The sequence below is a fragment of the Nothobranchius furzeri genome, chromosome 2 (genome assembly GCF_043380555.1).
Source record: "Nothobranchius furzeri strain GRZ-AD chromosome 2, NfurGRZ-RIMD1, whole genome shotgun sequence".
Classification (NCBI taxonomy): Eukaryota; Metazoa; Chordata; class Actinopteri; order Cyprinodontiformes; family Nothobranchiidae; genus Nothobranchius; species Nothobranchius furzeri.
Window position 1 is genome coordinate 91,713,091 of NC_091742.1, and position 19,303 is coordinate 91,732,393.

Genomic DNA, 19,303 nt, shown 5'->3' on the forward strand with positions numbered 1-19,303 from the left:
TTACTATATAAAACATAATAATAATCTACTTCTCCTCCATGTTTGCTCGGAGATGTACGGAGCATCCTGTCTGCTCATTGGTCAGTGAATGAAACCTCCACTGATTGGTCCTCGTCCGAGCGACAGCGATGAAAAGTGGAAAATGTTTCAACTTTCTGGGATCGCGTCGCTGGGTCGTCCGTGCACGACACGTGCACGAGCGCAACATTTCACACGCACGCTTTTCGCGTTTCGCTTGGTAGGAGAGAGACCCGCGATTATCGCTTTGTCGCGCATGTCTCATTGAAAATGACTGAAGGAGACGCGATGTCGCCTCCCGTGTGTCGAGCCCATTAGGCGGATGTTTGTTTGGCTCTTAGAGAACCGGTTGTCTGGTTTCAGCCGCAGCGTTGCAGAGAGGCTTTGACTGGAGGTCAAAGGAGATTGTTTCAAAAGAGGCTTCTTTCCCGATTTGGCCGAATCGAGGTTCAGCTGGAAACTGAATTACTCGGGAAGTAATTCCTGTTTTATTAAACCACAATGTTATTAGTTTTGGCGTATTCTGGCAAATCAGAATTTGACACGTTTCTGGGTGTTTACCAACATCCCTCAGAAAGCCACGCCTTCCTTCAGATACAAGATTCTTAATTCTGTGAGTAAAGAATCTTTAAACGTTATGTAAGGTGAACCTTAACCTTAATTTGTATCTTATTGCAACGTGTATGAGTGTAAACAATGATTAACTTGTTAAATCAAACACATAGTGATTTGTGATATAAATGGATCATTGTAAGAACAACATTCATTTCAAATTAACTGATTTAAGCACAGGTTATTCAAACATTTCATTTAAACATCTTGTTCATTCATCACATTTGATTACTGTAAGCTTATGAGTTGTAAAAGTCATGGAGTCTTCACTTGTTTAGGGTGAAGAATGTTGACGTCTGGCATTCATGCAGAGAGTGTAGGACCGTGGGAGAGAATGTTTGTTTGAATGTGTTGTCTTCATGGAATGTAAACACGCGCTGAACAGAACCTTCTGTTTACCTCTCATCTGGACGTTTACATCCGCTCACACCACAAACCAGAAAGCCGAAAATGTCCGTTATCCAGAACTGCAGCGGCAACAATATGTCATCGGTGCTCCAGTCTTGGGTCTTTCATATGGATCAAAACCATTTTTAACGTTGAGTTTGTCCACATACCGGTCCTGACGTCTTTATTTAACCTATCCCTGTATATTCCTATCCTGGGATTTCATAATGTTGTTTAACACTTTCAAATCCGCTTCTTCTCTGCGACAGTACTGTTTGTTTCACGGATTGTTTACACTCGTCAGCCTTCCAACATGGCCGCTCACATCCCAGAATGCTATCCGTGATCACATGTGATCACAAGCCCTATTGAGACACTAACTTCTGTTAGAAAGATACGATCTAAACCAGCGTAGAACAGTTCTAAACAGTTTGTCAAAATTAGGCCACCTCACATTACAAAAACCTAAGCCTCTGCGAGAGGATTCAGGTGGATGGGAGCCGTACCATCCAGGACTTTGTATGCTAGTGCTAGGCCTGGGCAATAAATCCATTTAATGAATTAATTCAAATGTTTTGTTGAGGTCGATTAAAAAAAAAGTAAATCGAAATATTTATGTAATAGCGCCTTTTTGGCCCCCCGGAGCTTCCGTAGCGCTAGTTTCACATAACCGCGACAACAACGTCACAGCACACACACGAAACACGCACATGGCCACCAGTGAGAGTGGGAAGTTTGTTCCTAGGAAAGGAATGAAATCATCCGTTGTTTAGAACTGGTTTGGGTTTGCTGCGACGGACGTGGAGCGTGGCACTTTTATTCCAAGAGGGTGTTCATTTCTTCATTATTCATCTCAGAAATGAGGGTTTCATTTGTCTTGCTTGTGATTAAATAAAAAACTAAATTGGCTTTAAGGTGCCTTCCATTTATACTTATTGCTGTTCTTAATAATTGAGGGGAGAGAGGATCGGAAAAAAATCATAAATCGAATTCAAAAATATAAAATCGGAGATTTTATTTTTAGGCCGTATCACCCAGCCCTAGCTAGTGCTAGTGATTTGGTACATGCACCACAGTTTGAGAATGACCATCCAAGAGGACCGTTCCCATCCTGCTCATCACCTGTTGGAACTGTTACCTTCTGGTACACCTCAGAGATCTAGTCAAGCTAAAACTTCAAGGTTCAACAACAGTGTGTGAATGACTGGTTGTGAAGTGCTTTGGGGGGTTGTAAATCTTAGGCTCTATACAAATACAGACCATTATTTAAACATAACACCTAATGAAAGACATTCTCATAATTCACTGTAATGTCCCACCATAGAATGACAATATATTCATTCATTCATCCACCAGTACCTGTGTCCATGCTGTCCAGGTCCAGGTGGTGAAGAACACACGATGAATCAGTCCCAGATCCTGAAGTGGTAGCAGGTTTTCTTTAGCCGTGTTTAGCTAACAGCTGCAATAGAAACAAAGCAGGAGAGCTGATTAAGATGCTGCTTCAGAACAACGCAGGAGATTAAAGATCCAACGCTTTGGTTCTGATCAGCTGAGGACAGATCCAGTCTGGAAAAGAGGACCTTTGCTCACCAGAGTTCACGGAGTAGAGCTAACCGCTTTTGAAGTTGAATCTTAAAGCGGTCCAAAGGCAGAGGCCGTGTCGGGCAGACCTGGATATGATAAGAGCCAAAGCCACATGCCGTCCCAAGGACTCTTCTGTAGGACCAGAGAGCAAAGAATGTTGGTTGCTAGGAGATTTTGTTTTATGGCCTTGAGCTAAGTTTCAGGAAGAGTCGGGCTCTGACTTCACATCAGGAGAATAAAATCTGTGACTTCACAGGAAACTGGGAGGTGAAGACTATCTCCAATGCATGCTTGGATAAATAAATGATTGAGATGAATAGAAACCTAAAAGGCAAGCGGTGGCTTTTCTTCTCATTTGTGCAGAGAACCTTAAGAACTGGGAGGGTGGAAAAACAGTGAAGGATAACAACTAATATTAACTGTAACTAACTTAAGGTTAAATCAATGGCATCATGGAGCAACGAAACAACACTTTATTTTTATTTTCTACTACACTTCCACCTCATAGGAGGTACTTGTAGTTTCACTGTAATGTCCCATCAGTGCCGACATTCATTCATTCATTCATCCACCAGTACCTGTGTCCATGCTGTCCAGGTCCAGGTGGTGAAGAACACACGATGAATCAGTCCCAGATCCTGAAGTGGTAGCAGGTTTTCTTTAGCCGTGTTTAGCTAACAGCTGCAATAGAAACAAAGCAGGAGAGCTGATTAAGATGCTGCTTCAGAACAACGCAGGAGATTAAAGATCCAACGCTTTGGTTCTGATCAGCTGAGGACAGATCCAGTCTGGAAAAGAGGACCTTTGCTCACCAGAGTTCACGGAGTAGAGCTAACCGCTTTTTCCTCCAGAGTCACATTCAGATTCGGGGCTTTTCCGTCGGAGAGTGTGAGCAGGATGGATCAGAGAGCGAGCAGCGATCCTGCATCATGACCAACTCAGATGAGCGAGTCTGATAGAGGGAACCTCTTCAATCTGATGAAAGCAGCAAAACGAGCGCGTTTCTCAGAGAGGCCAAAGGAACAGCAGCAGATCCAGAGGGCAGGAAGTCTAGAGAAAAGCTTTTCTCACCCACAACCTGATTCTGGAGCTCCGATTGTCACGAAGACCGCAGAATATCTTCTCCGGTTCTGGAAAGAACTCCACCAAGTTGTTGAGGAGGAGAAGAAAGTTTCCACAGCCTGGTGAGAAGATTTCTGCAGCAGCAGCAGTTAGTCGCTTTAGCTGATCAACTCTCCCAGAGACTGAAGTGAAGACATTTTTACTGCAGAGCCTCAAATATTCTCCTCACACACCAGAACGACAACAAGCTAGCTCTACTAGCTGCTTCCGGTTTCTGCTTCTTCCGGTGGTCGGTGACCAGCGTAAAGGTGCACTCGCGCCACCTGCTGGACTGGAGTTATTTCTACAGACGTGTGTTCAGCATTTGACTAATAAACCACACATACGTTGACATTATTTCCCCAGACAAATATTTTAATCAAAGACAAGTTATGTTTGTTATATTTTTATTTTTATATTTGCTTCATAAGTCGTGACAAACAAGTTAAAAAAAGTGTTTTCATTATGATATTCCTTTATTTTTATCCGACCAAGTTTTTTTCTCTTGACTTTTTAACCTCAATCTGTTTTTCATTAAGCAGTAGAAAAATTAAAAATAAATAAATAAAGTTAAAGAAAGAAATATTTGGGAAGGTGTTAATTTGGCAATGGTTTCATGTGATGCTTGTTGTGTACAGTGGAGAATACAGTCGGTAAAGACAGCTCACCCTTGCCCTGCCTCCAACATGCCTCCATCAAAAAGGCTAGGTGATCAGTTTTTAAATTGGCTATAAAACACAAAAAGGTTAAGTTGTTGAAATAACTAAATAAAATGATAACGGATGTTACAAAGTTTGTATTAATCTATTAACGTTTACTTTTTATGTTTTTCAAAGATTACAACACTTTAAAAGTCACGAATTATGAGACCATCAAAAATGTTCTCATAAACCTATTGGTTTCATAATGCTAGTGTGTAACCTGACAAATAGGTCTCGCAAACCGTAAGTGCACACACACACACACAAACACACACACATGCGGGTGCACTGACACCTCGGTGCTCCTTGGGTAGTGCCCGGGCAGTGGTGGGGGTCTCCCGCCTCCCTCCCTGGGCATCATGGGCCGGTATCTTGGCTGCTGCCGTGGATCTGTTGCTGTAGAGGCAGATGGCTCCGCTGATGATGTGTCGTCCATTACCTGACCCAACTGAACTCAGCCGATTGTTTACTCTGTTGTTCACTTGTGCGAGTGAGTGTACGTTCACCTTGGAAATTGGTTGCGGGAGGGGAAGTGTAATTGTCAATTGTTTTATACTTGGGGAGGGGGGCTTGGATGGGATTATGGGATCTATGGGGCCATTTTATTCTGTGAAGCACTTTGAGTTGCATTTCTTTTGTATGAAAAGTGCTATATAAATAAAGTTGATTTGATAAAGTTGATGCTCATCCACGTAATACTTAAAGTCACATGGCACATTTCCTTTTTCTGATCCAATCAGAACCTTCCAGATCTGACGCGAGGCATGGTTTTTTTGGTGCTCGGTACATACCCTCTTGTTGTCCTTTTTTGATTCGACTGTAAATCAAAACATCCAAATTATAAAACTTAGCCCACGTCATCTTAACTTCAGTTCAAAGCGTTCTAGAGAAGTTATCAGAGTGGCCAATCCATAACTTTACTCTTAAAGCCGAAAGAACCTAACGACAAGCTGGACTAAATCTGTTGCATGTTCCACCTGGCAACGGTTCCTTTCAGAATAAAAGCTGAATCATCACGACCCCTTTCAGGGTCCTGCTAGATGCCAATAAAACTGTCGTGACCCAGAAGTATCTCCAGACTGGCCTGGACGGCAACCGCTACTTAGCAACCGGCTTCGGTTCCAGAGGAGGTCAAGCTGGACCTCGACATTCCTGATCTAACGGGGACTTCCGCCAAGGGTACGTAGCATGACAGAATGGCATCTCAATGTGTGTTATAAATCTCCAAACCAAAGCTTAGAGCGAAACATCATCTTCAATCCCATCAGAAATAATCGTTTCTCCGGATTTGCTGGTTCGGAACATATTTCACACATACACCATTCTCAGTCTTACTTCACCTAGTTCAGTGGGTCCCAACCTTTTTCCCAAGGGACCCCTTTTTTACCAGTAAAATTTTTGATGACCCCCTCCTATTCTCTCTTCCAGTACAAACAGTATTAAGTAATGATAAAATTGTTCAAGCACATTTTAATATGCTTTGATTCAATAGATAACAGTAATAGTAGGCTCCAGTACAGAACAAAGTCATTAACAAAACCAAACAGAGCATAATGTGCTTGACAGTTTGTATTACTTTTCTGAACACATTGTTTCTTGTAAACACTGATAAATCAATCATTCCTTTCAATAAACATTTGACACATAAAAAACACACTGAGCAAAATGTACTTAAATGTGTATATCACTATTTATACTAGATTTTTTACTGTAAAGGCTGTGATTAATCAACCAGTCCTATCTTAAATGAACTTTTGACACTTGAAAATAAAACAGTGAGCTGAGCAAAATGTTCTTAAACGTGTGTTACTTTTTCTGTACTAATTATATCCTGTCTTAATATCAGTAAACTTTTCACTCATGAAAAAAATGTGAGCAAAATGTAGGCTATAAACAAGTAATAAATGAAGTTTTAACCCCTTAAAGTGGAGAGGTCCTGGCGACCCAGAGAGGCTTTGGCGCCCCCTTGTGGGGGTCCGGACCCCCAGGTTAGGAACCACTGACCTAGTTACACCATACACCTAGTGTTTAAAGTTAGTCTAGTTTAATTTGTTTAGTAATAAATCTTTAAACTTTAAAACCTGACTCACTCTCTTTTCTTGAAGTTAATACGAAGTGTTGCTCAATCCCTGCAATAAAAAGATCCGATCTTCTGGTTAAATTTACTTAAAAATCCACTAAGGTGATATTTCATACTTCGTGATATTTCACATTTTATGGTTTCTAATTACTATACAGGCAAAATGTTTCTGTCCTGTGTGGACTCGTGTGTGTCTGTTTAGATTTCTCTTATCACTAAATCTATGTCCACAGAACTCACAGACAAAAGGCTTCTGTCCTGTATGGACTCTCATATGACAGCTTAAAGTTGATTTCTGGCTAAATCTTAGTTCACACTGCTCACAGGTAAAAGTTTTCTTTCCTGTGTGTACTTTTTTGTGACTGTTTAAAGCGAACTTATCCCTAAATCTTTGTCCACAAAACTCACAGACAAAAGGTTTCTGTCCTGTGTGGACTCTCATGTGTCTGTTTAATGTTGACTTATCCCTAAATCTTTGTCCACATATCTCACAGGAAAAAGGTTTCTGTCCTGTGTGGACTCTCATGTGAATGTTTAAAGTTGATTTGTGGCTAAATCTTTTTTCACAGAGCTCACAGGCAAAAGGTTTCTGTCCTGTGTGTACTCTCAAGTGAATGTTTAAATGTGTCTTTTGGCTAAATCTTTGTTCACAGAGACCACAAGCAAAAGGCTTCTGTCCTGTGTGGACTCTCATGTGTCTGTTAAGATTTGCCTTGCTGCTAAATCTTTGTCCACAGAGCTCACAGGCAAATGGCTGCTGTCCAGTGTGGACACGAGTGTGACTCTTTAAATGTGTCTTTTGGTTAAATCTTTGTCCACAAAGCTCACAGAAAAAAGGCTTCTGTCCCGTGTGGACTCTCAAGTGAATGTTTAAATTTGATATTCTGCTAAACTGTTTTCCACAGTCATCACAATTAAATTTTTGTTCTTTCTGGACTTTCCTGTATGAGTCTAAATTTTTCTTCACTTTAACACATTTCTTATTAACCAAACACCTTGAAGATTTTGTTGCTGAATGACTTGTCACTTGCACATGTTTTTGGAGAGACTGCTTCTGGAAAAAATTTTCACCACATTCAGGGCAGCTAAAGGATTTGTTGATAGGAGACTCAGAAGATCTGCTTTCAATCCAGTCATTGTCTCCATCTCCAGATTCAGACCCAGATTCTGACAGCTCAGAATCTAGATTCACATCATCTTCCTCTTCATCATCTCCACTAACTTCAGTCTCTGAAGAATCGGATGTCTTTTCATGAGGGTTCAGATCTGGGTTCCTGCTAGTTTCTGCTCCTCCACCAGAGTCTGATGGCATCTGGTCAGCTGAGCTGCTGGTTGGGACATTTCTGTCTTCTATTTGCTGCTGATGAAGCTGTGTGAACAGAGGTTTCTCTTCATCATCCTCACTCTTTATAGAAACAGCGGTGAATGGAAACCTGTCACCATCAGTCTCCTCCAGACTGGTCCAGAGTTCCTCTTGTTCCTCCTTTATGTGGAGATGTTCTGGGTCCTGCTGGTCCACACCAGCACCCTGTTCTTCATGAGTTTCTTCTTTAATCAGAACCAACTGTTGAGCATCTGTAGGAAACACAGAAAAATGTGAAGTGAATTACCTAATCTCTTTATATTTAGACTCATAAAACAAGAAATACCTTTTGAAATGAGCTTTTCTTGGAATCAACGATTACTGAAAATGTGCGGTGGTAGAAAAAGACTTACGAATATAAACAAAATATAAAAAGAAATAAAGAAAACAATCTTTTATAATTTGCCTCTCAAGATAAAAATCACAAAGTTCTTTAAAACAGAAATAATAATAAAACAGTTTTTTTAAACATGAAGAAATATCATAAATCCCGGAAAAGGTGGTATTAGTAGAAAGAACTGAATAAGAAGAGGATATTGATGAAGGTCACGCAAAACACAGCTTGAACAGGACACTTTTGTGCTTGAACATGGTGTTCATTATGGACAATCCATGACTGGCACAGAAGTCCAATAAGAAAATACCGCTTGGATTCAGATTGGGGGGGAATTCCTCCTAAACACATCTTTCCAGGTCTCACTGTTGTTGCCCATGTGAGCGTTCAAGTCCCCAAAAAGTATGAGGGAGTCACCAGATGAAGCACTCCCCAGCACACCCTAGTGAATTATCTAATCTCTTTATATTTAGACTGAGCACTGAGTTTAATTCCAGATGTTCTATAATTCTATTTCTGTCAACTCATTCGATAGTTATTGAATGAAGTGACTCTTGGGAGTCATCAGCTGCAGCGCTGCTTAGAGAGATGGAGGTTCTTCACACACACACACACACACACACACACACACACACACACACACACACACACAGTACCTGTGTCCATGCTGTCCAGGTCCAGGTGGTGAAGAACACACGATGAATCAGTCCCAGATCCTGAAGTGGTAGCAGGTTTTCTTTAGCCGTGTTTAGCTAACAGCTGCAATAGAAACAAAGCAGGAGAGCTGATTAAGATGCTGCTTCAGAACAACGCAGGAGATTAAAGATCCAACGCTTTGGTTCTGATCAGCTGAGGACAGATCCAGTATGGAAAAGAGGACCTTTGCTCACCAGAGTTCACGGAGTAGAGCTAACCGCTTTTTCCTCCAGAGTCACATTCAGATTCGGGGCTTTTCCGTCGGAGAGTGTGAGCAGGATGGATCAGAGAGCGAGCAGCGATCCTGCATCATGACCAACTCAGATGAGCGAGTCTGATAGAGGGAACCTCTTCAATCTGATGAAAGCAGCAAAACGAGCGCGTTTCTCAGAGAGGCCAAAGGAACAGCAGCAGATCCAGAGGGCAGGAAGTCTAGAGAAAAGCTTTTCTCACCCACAACCTGATTCTGGAGCTCCGATTGTCACGAAGACCGCAGAATATCTTCTCTGGTTCTGGAAAGAACTCCACCAAGTTGTTGAGGAGGAGAAGAAAGTTTCCACAGCCTGGTGAGAAGATTTCTGCAGCAGCAGCAGTTAGTCGCTTTAGCTGATCAACTCTCCCAGAGACTGAAGTGAAGACATTTTACTGCAGAGCCTCAAATATTCTCCTCACACACCAGAACAACAACAAGCTAGCTCTGCTAGCAGCTTCCGGTTTCTGCTTCTTCTGGTGGTCGGTGACCAGGGTAAAGGTGCACTAGCGCCACCTGCTGGACTCTTAGCTCTCATCAGCTAAAGAAAATAACGAATAATGCATTTTCTACATGATCAATTTAATATAAACCTATAATTATTATATATGCTTAAAAATATTCTACATACATAAGTAATACACTATTCTAACACAACAGTTGACCTTATTTTATTTAATCTTCATTAAAGGCAGGGTCCGTAAGATGACAACGGCAGGGTGAGGAGGAGCAGAATGGCTGTTGCTCACTCCCCCGCCCTTCCTGAAAGAGCCGAAAGCCACACCTCCTAATGTGCACGCGCAGGAAAAGCCGAGTCAACACCAGAGCATTGCTTCTTTGTAATAAAGCTGAGGTAAGTGTTAGCAATGGAGTTCTCTGAGGTAAGAAAGTTGTTTTTTAACCAGCACATCAAACACTTAGTGTTTACACAAGGTATTTTATAAAGAATATATATCTATATATTACAATCTATATTGTAAATGAAATTAATCCTATGAAATTGTTAGCATTTTATTACGAGTAATTAGCTTATTTTTAATTGCTTTGCCATTCATGATGGGATGAATATATCAAAGCATATAAATAATTTATGTGGAAATCATGAATAAACACTGCATTCTGTGTAGTCCTCCTATAATCATGGTTGTTTTCATAGTTTTTTTTTATTGTTGGTTTAGCCCAAATTTGGACGAGATGTAAACTTGATCTGTGTCAAAATTGATTAAAATGCAAGAGTACTTTTTATATTAGTATAATTTTTTTTATTCTAATACAATTTAGAGTTCAGTGAGGAATCCTCTGAGGAAGTTTGAACCTCCCATTGCATCCTCAAGACGTGGTGCAAAAAGGAGATGCCCACCATCATCTCAAAGCCGTGGTGCATCCAGAGGCCGAAGAAGTGCGAGACACTCAGCTGTGGATCTTGGAGATGAAGATTTCCCTCAAGTTCGGAATCTTCGTTCTGAGCGAATAGAAGGCCCTGCCCTCCATTCCTGAACCCCCTCCACAGGGAGATGCTGGAAGGCCCCATCACCTCTGACGTTCTGTTTGGTCCCCATCTTAGGAGTGTCATCGAGAGGGCTCAGAAGACAGCTGAACTGTCAGCCACGGTGCGAGACCTGGTCTACCCTCGGTCAGCCTCGCACTCCGGCCGTTCCTCCAGAGGATGAGACGAACGGCACGGAAACTTCAGGCACCCAGCTGCACCGCCCGCCCCACGGAGTCGGCCTCCCGCTTCGACTCCACCTCAGCGGGACCAGAGAGTTGGCGGCCAACAGTTTCGAAAGAGCCAGCAGACACCGTCTTGGCAGTCACAGTCGCAGGAACCTCGCCGAAAGCAACCACGAAAATTACTCGTTGGGGGGAATGTGTGTGCTTATGACTGTAATAACTCTGTGAATGATATTGGTTTTGAAATAAACCCCAAAAAACGTCACTCAGAGAGCACAATCCTACAGTCCTCTGCAGAATCCGCTGCCGAATCATCACACATGTTCCCCACACCAAGCACTGCGACACATCTGCATGTTCCCGCAGTCAGTCATATTACAAGGCCAGCTGTACGGGTGCGCTCCATTTGCGCACCGGCCCTAGCTTCCAGCCAGGCCCAACACATTCCGCTTCCCCCACAACGTTGGGTGGGACGGGATGTCATGGCGCTGTCGCGACCACGTGCGGCGACACAGTGCACGGCTCCATCCGCTGGCACTTTGTCATCCCCATGCACGGGCCCGGCTCCCACTTGTCCTTTAACTTTGGACTCCACGCTCCGCGGTGCAGATCAGCCTCTTCCAGCTGTTTCACATTCGCCCTTTCGAGCGCAGCCCTCCATGGGTTGCCTCGTGACTTCGAACATGCGTCCGCTGTCGGAAAGCGCGCAAGAATGGCGCCGCCTTTGTCTCATGAGCAAATGGATATCGGAGACCATTAATTGTGGTCACACACTCCATTTTCAGTCCGCTCCTCCTCCCTTCAACGGGATCGTGGAGACGACATTCACGTCACAGGAACAATCTCAGACCCCGGAGCTGGAGCTGTGGGAACTTCTGTCCAAGGACGCCATTTCCCGAGTCCCTCGCGGACAAGAGCTCTCAGGCTTCTACTCCCGCTACTTCGTAGTACCGAAGAAGTCGGGAGAAATGAGACCAATTCTTGACCTTTCCCTGTTCAACTGCTCCATAGCAGTGATGCATTTCCGCATGTTAACAATGAGGCAAGTCCTAGAATACGTGCACTCCGGGGACTGGTTCACGTCAGTAGACCTGAAAGACGCATACTTCCACATCCCAGTAATTCCCAAACACCGGAAGTTCCTGCGCTTTTCATTCAAGGGAGTTCAATACCAGTTCAATCGTCTCCCTTTTGGCTACTCGCTAGCCCCGCGCACCTTCTCCAAATGTCTGGAGACGGCCCTGCATCCATTGCGCACGGCAGGAATGAGGGTTTTATTTTACCTGATCGATCTGCTCCTATGCGCCCAGTCCAAGGACGAGGCGTCAGAGAAAACCAGGAAGTTAATAGAGCATCTGTCAACCCTGGGGTTTCCCATAAACTGGGAAAAGAGCTCCATCCTTCCATCCCAGTCGATTGTGTTTCTCGGGGTGGAGCTGAACGCCTCCTTAATGAGAGCACGATTGTCTCCGGCGAGAGCAGCAGATCTCACCACGGTGATCTCCCGTGTGCAACCCCGCAAGTTCGTGAGAGCCCTGTTAGTCATGAAACTTCTGGGCATGATGGCTGCAGCCCACGCTGTGGTGCAGTTAGGTTTACTGCACACGAGATGCCTACAGCGTTGGTTCATCTGCCTCCGGGTACACCCGATACGTCAGAAGAGACGTATGTTGAGGGTTCCCCCTTCAGTGGGCGAGGACCTCGCTCACTGGGGCAATCCCTGCATCCTCTCACACGGGGTCCCCATCGGACGTCCTACGTCACACGTATCTGTGTTTACGGATGCGTCACTGTTGGGATGGGCGGGCACGTGCTTGTCCCATACGGTAGCAGATCGCTGGCCCTCCCACACGCACAAGCACATAAATGTGTTGGACCTTATGACAGTGAGGAATGTGATCAGTCACTTCGCTGCCCTTCTCGAGGGCCGTCATGTCGAAGTTTACACAGACAACCAGGTGGCGGCAGCCTACATAAATCGCCAAGGGGGAGTTCGATCCCTCCCATTATTGTGCGTAACCACAGATTTACTGTGTTGGGCACATGTCCACCCGCTGTCCATCACAGCCACCTACATTCTGGGGGTCCTGAATGTGGCAGCAGACATCCTGTCGAGAGGGGGACCCCGCGACTCCAACTGGCGTCTGCATTCCGCACTGATATCACGGATATGGATCAAGTTCGGGGAACCCTCTGTGGATCTGTTCGCGGCTCGCGAAAACGCTCAGTGTCGCCTGTGGTTTTCCCTGAGTCCCCAGCACCCCCACCCCACCCCCCCACCCACCCACCCCCTCGGAGCGGATGCCTTCTCACACCAGCGCTGGCCTTAGACGCTCCTGTATGCGTTTCCGCCAGACCCACTGATCCCCCGTCTCCTGGACCGAGTTCGGTCGGAACAGCTCTCGGTAATTCTGGTAGCTCTCAGATGCTTGTCCGCGTCATGGTTTCCAGACCTGCAAGCGCTAGTGTCCGGCTCCCCGTGGAGGCTCCCGTGTAGGGCGGACGCCCTTCTCCAGGCGGATGGGATAATCAAACATCCTCCAGAAATAGGCCAACTGCTGTGGGTCTGGCCGCTGAGCGGTCACACTTAGAGGCTTCTGGGCTGCCGCATGATGTGGTCGCCACGATTCAGAGTGCGCGGACGCCTTCTACCGTCACATCTTATGCTGCTAAATGGGCAGCTTTCCAGAAATGGTGCACAGAGCGGAATGTTCAAGCGCTCTCCTGCCAGCTGGTGGATGTCCTATTGTTTCTGCAGATGCTGATGGACAGGGGCCTCGCATTTAGCACTATTAAAACATATGCTGCAGCTATCTCATCCTGTCACCAGGGTCCTGGAGATAGATCTGTTTTCAATCATCCCCTCACAAAACGTTTTCTAAAAGGTGTCAGAAGGAACAGGCCTGTGTTCCGCCTGCTATTCCCCCAGTGGGATCTAACGGTGGTTCTGCACGGCTTATTTGAAGCCCCATTTGAACCCTTGGACCAGGTCTCACTCAAGTTCCTGTCACTCAAAACTGCCTTGCTGCTGGCGCTGGCCTCAGTCAAGAGAGTGAGCGACCTAACCGCCCTCTCAGTGGCTCCCGCATGCCTCAGGATCCGGGAAGATGGCGGGTCCGCTGTTTTATGCCCCAACCCAGCCTTTGTGCCCAAAAACATTAATACTTCCTTCAAATCCAGGTCAATTTCATTGGCTGGACTTTCCCTCCTCCCCATAATTCTGATGAGGAGGCGGCTTCCCACCTTCTCTGCCTGGTGCGGGCGCTCGCACGATATGTGTCACACACTTCAGGGATTCGCCGCTCACAAAGCCTGTTTGTGCACTACAGAGACTCTTCCCTTGGGCAAGCGCTGTCGACCCAGCGTTTTTCACATTGGCTGTGTGACACCATTTCACTCGCTTACACATCATCAGGGCGGGATCCTCCTGAGACACTCAGGGCTCACTCAGCCAGAGGGATTGCCTCTTCTATGGCGCTCCTCAGTGGCGTGTCGATGGAAGTCATTTGTCAGGCTGCTTCATGGGCTTCACCCTGTTCCTTTACTCATTATTATTTACGAGATGTGTCTTCAGGATCCATCACTCGTACAGTGCTTGGACCTCAGCAGGCTGAGTGAAAGCATTATGGCACCACATCAGCCCTACTTGAACTAATTTCATCCTGTTGTGGATGATATTTTTAGTGGGGGCCCCACTCTTCCCTCTGGCTGCCTCAGCCTTTTAAGCCCTGGGCTGAGGCTGAGCGACCCTCGCTAAAAGGAGACATGTTGGGTGTGTCCATTGGTTGAGCTGACCAGTGTGGCGTAAACCCATCCAGCTGCGCATTATTCCAATAGCAGCTAGCTTAAGGGCTAAGACTAGACGAAATAGAACGTTGGTTACGTATTGTAACCCCAGATTCTATGGGTCTAGTCGCAGCCCTTAAGCCACTGGCCCCACTGGTTCTGTTAGGACTAAGAGCCATCGGAGGCGAACAGTGGAGTCGTTCCACTTATATACCTACAGGGGTGCCCACCATTGGTGGGCGTACATTTAAGCTCTTCATGATTGGCTGATGCTGAGATCATCCTTCCAATAGCAGCTAGCTTAAGGGCTGCGACTAGACTCATAGAATCTGGGGTTACAATACGTAACCAACTTTGTGCACACTGAGATCTAATGCTCGTTCTCAATGATTGACAGCTACCCCTGGTGGTAATGCAGAGCTATTGGTCAACGCGTTACCCCGGCTTTCCACGGGAGCCGTCAGCAGCACGTTACTGCAGCAGCACGTCATAGCTGCTGATAGGAACCGCTGTGGTCAACAGAACCTTTTCCACTGGAGCCGCCGGCAGCCGCGCGAGTCGGCCGCGTCTCAGGAGCAGCATGTCGCGGCCTTTACGCGCCGGTTCTATTTCCTACGCGCGACGCCTCTGAAACGGGTCAAGTTCGACATTTTTGGGGAAGGAAAGACAGGAAATCGGACGCGGAAATGGAGAGAAGCTCCCGAGATTTTCAGAATAAAGAACGTACTGCCTTCCGGTCGCTTTACTTTAAAAAAGGTTACTAACTGTGCGGCCCCGTGAGAAGTTATCACCTAGCTAGCGGTCTCCTTTGTTTTTCAGGTCCGTATTGGCGATTATAAAACGGACAGAACATAAAAACACAAATATTTTGGAGCCATGTTGTAGTTTTCTCCTGCTTGTTGTTGTGTTTACTGACGAAGTCACTCGTGTGACTTCGTGCTCTGTCGGTGACAGTTGCTCCCCTGCTGATTCGCGTCTCGTGGGAAGGGCCAAGCAGCAGCTTACGCGAGCAAGACGTGCTGCTGCAGTAACGTGCTGCTGACGGCTCCCGTGGAAACCCGGGGTTAGGCTTGCAGAAATATTGGCTGAGCTCTACAGGGCAGGGGAGGGACTTAGGAGAAATTTGAAATATTAAAGATTATTTACCTTTTTTAATAAAACTGGGTCAGATGATCAAAATTAAACATTTTTAAAGTTATTTCACATTTAAAACTTACGTACCCTGCGTTTAAACCAGACGAGTGGAACTGAGACTCATTCTCATTTGTGACGATCTGGCCAAGAGGCAGCAGCAGCAGACTCATAGTTAGCTTTACACCAAAGACGTTGTATTTTGGACGGAGAACACACGTGGTCTGAGGAAGCTTCTGGAAGATTTGCATGTGTAAATAAACAAGCCCTCTGGAGATGCTGAACTCTTGTAACAGAATGATTTTATCGTCATGCTCATGTTAACAGGCTTCAAGTAGAAATGATCCTTAGCCTGAAAGGTTTGGTCAGAAGAAGGAAATCATAACAAATTGTTGCTTTTGTCATCATTGGTTAAAAATGTTCTTTTAAAGGTGATTCTAACACAACAACCACAGAAACTTCTAGTAAACATGAGCTGAATGTTTGAAGTAGAAACTAGAAAAGAACACAAAGTCAGATCTACGTTCCAGAGGACACAAACACAGACTTAGCTAACAGCTAAGGGACACATTTTTGTTAATAATCGGAACCCAGACCAGTTTTAGTCCTGGCTTTAAACCTGAAGTTCAGCGCAGAAGACAGACATGACACTTTGTTACCAAGCTGCTGCTCTGAGTCAGAAGCCACTATCAAGGATGCTTCTGGGTCATGTGACCTCTTATCTCCTTTGTTTACAAGCTAGTCTGGAATTCAGACACATCAGGAATGTTCAGTGACTGGACTCAGAGCTGCTGTGGAGCCTTCTCTCCTTTGGACTGGTTCTCATGATCAACATGAAGATCTTCTAAAGTTCTCTGAGAGGCCTCCAGCTGATCTAAAGTGCGGCTGCAGCCAAACTTGTGATGAAAGTGGCGGCTGGTGAAAAATATTTTTGGTGGGGCTGTGCTATTTTTTATTTTTAAACAAACTTGTGCTTTCTGAGCTTTGTGCACAACTTCACTATTTCCTGAATTAAGCACAGCTCTTTTATTTCCTGTCTTACATCATTGGACAAACTGATTAATCCAGGTGTGTGACTATTGGCACGCTGCCTTGCGGACCAAGGTTGAAAAATACTGCATTAAATTGCACATAAAATAACATGACCATAAATGGTAAATAGGCAATGCAAGAGGCAAGTAACAAAAACATTTTGTTTAATTTCAACATTTGAGTGAACACGAAAAATTATGAGCAGGTCACTGTTACAGTAATGGTAATAAACACTACTTAGACAAAATGCCAGAAATTTACACAGTTAAAATATTTCGGGAGTGTTGTGCCAAGGTCAACTTTATACAAAGATCAAGTGGATGAATTTGTGTGTGTGTGATACCTCATTTGTACAGAAATTTTGCCCTTCTGTCCTTCTGAGTGGCAAAGCTCTCGATTAGCTTTTTATTGAAGTCAGGAATGTTTGTGACAAGCTTTTTTTCCCATGGAGAGCATGGCAAGAGCATTCAGCCCATCCTGTGTCATGGTGTTCCTCAAGGAAAGTCTTAATCCTCTTTAAAGTAGAAAAGCACCTTTCTGTTTCGGCTGTGGTCATGGGTGTGGTGACAAGAATCTTCTTTTGCATGGCTCAGGATGGTGTGAAAAACCTGTCATATGATAAATAAAAAACAACAGATAAGTACATAGGAAAAGCTTTCATAGGAAATAATGTCATCAGTATCCTCTTACAAATGTCATATTTCCCAGTTTTTGGGACAATAAAACATTTCTGATTCTCAATCAGATGTTTTTACATTTGAGGTAAAAACATCTAATTGAGAATCAGAAATGTTTAATTGTCCCAAAAGCTGGGAAATTTGTTTGCTGCAGCAGAAGTGTAACAAGTAAAATGGAATCAGATTGATGTATGTACAAATTTACATGAAATACACATTTACGTGATTAAATATGTATAATAAGTATGTGTGTTGAAATTAGTTTTTACAGTTATTGCACATTAAACATGTTATTAAACAAATGTCCCGGTTTGTGGGACAACCAAGGATTTCTGATTCTGATTGTCTTGTTCACAGAAATGTAATGTACAGCTTACCTCTGCACCCAGCTGCTGTTGTTCCCTGCATGGCAACGTTAGCTCTGCTGCCTAGCATGGCTAGCTTCACCGTGTTGTTGTCCATGTGTGCCCGGGATGACTCGTGTTTCTTCACCTTCTCAGAAAAATGTTTCATGTCTGTAACTCCTGACTCATCCATGCCTTATATGTCCCAGCCGTTTTGAATAACAAACACGGAAAGCAAAATAAAGCATTAGCGTTTTTGCATCCAGCTAGCCACGCCTTCCTGGTGTACCAATTTTGAGAGAAGCCTCGTGTGTACAGTTTACCTCTCTCCTTGTCCTGCTGGCTTATCTTTACTTCGGGCTGATCTGGTCCAAGCTCTTTGACATTAAGTTTTTCAACCAATGTTCTCCTCTCGAACGGATACTGGAGAAGAGACCGAACTGAATTCAGTGGCTGCTGGGATCCGGTATCCATGCTTGTTGTAGGCCCACTCTTGTCCATCACTGCATCTGCGTCACCACCAAATAAATTCCTTGCTCGAGTCGAGCTCAACCCGAACACCAACGAACAGCCTTGGCGGTAGCTCTATCGCCCTTTGGGCTTCCGAATCGACGACGCTGATTGGATGCATTCCCATTCCTATGCGGTTGATTTTCTTGTCAGCAATTGGCTGGCTGCTTCACTGCTGTTTGGGCGATCTTTCTGTCGCCTCCACCGCTCGGCAGGGAGCTTCTCACCAATGATATAGCTATATATATGATTTGTTTTTGTTACAAAACACGCAATTAACTTAGAATATGTGATTATTGGTAATTTTTTTTAATAAAAATTAAAAACACTGGGGAAAACTAGGGGGGCGGCGCCCTATCGCCCTCTAGTGGCCAGCCGCCACTGCTTGCCCTGCCTGCTCCTTGCTGCCCGCCGGCTGTGATCACAAGCGACATAGTAGTTCCTGCTGCTTCTTCAGGAAACAGCGCTGAAAAAAATAAAACTTGGGATCTTGTAGGCGTGGCGGTGGGATTTCGCCTATGTAAGGGAAACCCTGTAAATTTAACCAGAAGATCAGATCTTTTTATTGCAGGGATTGAGTAACACTTAGTATTAACTTCAAGAAAAGAGAGTGAGTCAGGTTTAAAAGTTTAAAGATTTATTACTGTGACAGTGTGAGCGTTCTGTCACAATGTCACGATTGATCATGCGCCCTGGCTACTTGGCCAAGGGGATGTCCCTTTGGCTGACTGGTTAGAGCGTATGACCCTCACCCGGGAGTCTGGGGATCGAATCCCGCCCGGGCCCTCGTTTATTCACCTTGCCACATTACTAAACAAATTAAACTAGATTAACTTTAAACACTAGGTGTATGGTGTAACTAGGTGAAGTAAGACTGAGAATGGTGTATGTGTGAAATATGTTCCGAACCAGCAAACCCGGAGTAACGATTATTTGTGATGGGATTGAAGATGATGTTTCGCTCTAAGCTTTGGTTTGGAGATTTATAACACACATTGAGATGCCATTCTGTCATGCTACGTA

General features: G+C 44.7%; 1 non-coding gene across 1 annotated transcript in view; it reads right to left on the reverse strand.

The window, feature by feature from the left end:
• Nucleotides 1–9,626, reverse strand: part of LOC107373436 (zinc finger protein 585A) — a 17,520-nt gene extending 7,894 nt beyond the window's left edge. The window contains exons 1-7 of the transcript XR_011515675.1: nt 9,333–9,626; nt 9,074–9,236; nt 8,840–8,942; nt 6,618–8,061; nt 5,150–5,223; nt 4,700–4,887; nt 3,183–3,261 (exon numbers count right to left, since the gene is read on the reverse strand). This is a non-coding gene — a transcript (zinc finger protein 585A). The remainder of the gene's footprint in view (nt 1–3,182; nt 3,262–4,699; nt 4,888–5,149; nt 5,224–6,617; nt 8,062–8,839; nt 8,943–9,073; nt 9,237–9,332) is intronic.
• Nucleotides 9,627–19,303: the final 9,677 nt, after the last annotated feature.